Source organism: Protomyctophum parallelum (genome assembly GCF_964188405.1).
Source record: "Protomyctophum parallelum genome assembly, chromosome: 3".
Taxonomy (NCBI): Eukaryota; Metazoa; Chordata; class Actinopteri; order Myctophiformes; family Myctophidae; genus Protomyctophum; species Protomyctophum parallelum.
The window spans coordinates 18,279,114-18,281,613 of NC_139698.1; the positions used below are offsets into that span (position 1 = coordinate 18,279,114).

Genomic DNA, 2,500 nt, shown 5'->3' on the forward strand with positions numbered 1-2,500 from the left:
ACATTTTTATTTAATTTCAAATGCATTTAGTTATAGTCAGCTGAGGTGGTTCGGGCATCTGGTTAGGATGCCTCTCAGGCGCCTCCCTAGGGAGGTCCTCGACCCACGTCCCACTGGGAGGAGACCCCGGGGCAGACCAAAGCGCAGTTGGATGATACATAGACCCACTGGCCTTGGAACGTCTCGGAATCCCCCAGGAGGAAGTCACTATAATGTTGCTCTGGAGAGGGAAGTCTGGAGCTCTCTGGTGGAGCTGTTGCCCCCGCAACCCGACTACGGATAAGCGGTTGAAGATGGATGGATGGATTTAGTTATAGTTATGTTAACTTTATGAACTAAATACAAATACATTGGACATAAAACAAAGACAATAATACTAATAATACTAGTAATTAGCTGAAATCAATAATATATCAGTTTTCTGATACTAACCTGAGTGCCGCATTAAGTGAAGGCGGGGGGCCGCATGTGGCCCCCGGGGCCGCCAGTTGCCCATATATGAGATAGGAGATCTAGGTACATGCTAGTAGGAATACTAATACCTGTGCAAGGACGCGCTGTGATTGGCCAGTAGCCACTTTGAGTGGTGGTCGGGGGCAAACACTCTCGCCAGAACATTATTTACTATTATAACAACAGGTCGTTTCGAGGAAGCAATCTGATTGGTTGAAACAAGCCTTCTAGCCGTTGTTCAAACGAGCACCACTCCACACCTAATCAAAACAAAGAATTCAGCTGCTCTGTTCTCCCAGAGCACGGCAAACTCGGTGGCTATAGGCTAGCTAATTTCTTGGGACAATTTGTGGTCGTAGTGACATACACAGATATACATCTGTCATTAAAGATATATGTTTTTCAGCGATTTTCTTAGTTTTAAGGGTAACTGTTCACTCGCTTTGTGGTGTCTCAGGTCTAGTCCACAGTTGTTGTTGTTGTTGTTTTTGGCGAGAGGCACACACATGTAGGATTTAGAATGTCGCCTTTGAAGCCAGCGTTGGCAAGGAAATCAAGCGCTCGTACCTATAGTTCAGCTACAGCACCGTAGAAAGAAATAGCACACCTGATTGATATAAACTGATTTAAGGTTAGATTACCGTGAGATTTAGTACAGGAATCACTTTACTTTGCTGGATTATTTCCAATTTTCTACAGTTTCACTTCTACTCCACTACGTCTCAGACGCAAATATTGTACTTTTACTTCACTACAATTATATGAAAACTTTAGTTACCATTCTACTTTGTAGATTTTTATTATTATTACAAAACATACAAACATTAAACCTTACCCACTTCAGCCCTTTATATACATTTCGGCCATTTGGAAATAGCAGATCTACAAGCTTGTATGTCGGCTAATTTCAATATTATTTTTACATTTTGAACTTGTTAAATGGGACATTCTGCGATATGGGTATTTTTACTTACTACATTTTGATGCCGATACTTTTGCACTTTACATTAGTACATTTTGAATACGCCACTTCTACTTGTAACAGAGTACATCTAACTTTGCAGTATTGATACTTTACTACCAGTGTTGTTTTTGGCAGCAAATTTCTATTTTAGTTTAGTCATAGTCACATTTTAGTCACCTGGAATGTTAGTTTGTCTAGTTTAGTCGACTAAATCATAAGATTTTAGTCTTTTGTCTCACCTTGATGCCGTCGTAACGACTGATTTTACAAATAGCCGATCTACAAGATCGGCTATTTTCAGCATGAAACCAAGTGTGAAATGACTTGACTTTTACTTCTCTTGTTTTTATTTGTTGACGAAATTGTCAATATATTTAGTCTCAGTTTTAGTCATCGTAGGTTAGTTTTCATTTAGTTTCCATTCAGTTTTCGCCAGTGAAAAAAAGGTAGTCGACGAAAAATTTTCGTCTTAGTTTTAGTCGACGAAAACAACACTGTCTACTACAAACATGCGAGTACTTTTTTCCACCAGTGCGTAAATCTCAAATCTCCTCTCTGTCTGCCTCCTCCTCCTCCCCCCTCTCCTCCTCCTCCTCCCCCTCCTCCTCCTCCCTCTCCTCCTCCCCCCCTCCTCCCCCTCTCCTCCTCCTCCCCCTCCTCCTCCACTCTCCTCCTCCTCCCCTCCTCCTCCCCCTCCTCCTCCTCCTCCTCCTCCTCCTCCTCCTCCTCCTCCTCCTCCTCCTCCTCCTCCTCTCCCCCTCCTCCTCATCCTCCACCTCCTCCTCCCCCTACTCCTCATCCTCCTCCTCCTCCACCCCCTCCACTTCCTCCTCCCCCTCCTCCTCATCCTCCTCCCCCTCCCTCTCCTCCCCCTCCTTCTCCTCCTCCTCCTCCCCCTCCTCATCCTCCTCCCCCTCCCTCTCCTCCCCCTCCTTCTCCTCCTCCCCCTCCTCCTCCCCCTCTTCCTCCCCCTCCTCCCCCTCCCCCTCCTCCTCCTTCTCCTCCTCCTCCTCCTCCTCCCCTCCTCCTCCTCCTCCACTCTCCTCCTCCCCTCCCCCTCCTCCTCCTCCTCCTCCCCCCCCC

The 2,500-nt window shown here is 46.0% G+C and overlaps 1 protein-coding gene across 1 annotated transcript in view; it reads left to right on the top strand.

The window, feature by feature from the left end:
* LOC310855585 (death-associated protein kinase 2-like) overlaps positions 1–2,500 on the top strand; it is a 42,491-nt gene that overhangs the window by 14,501 nt on the left and 25,490 nt on the right. The window lies entirely within an intron of this gene.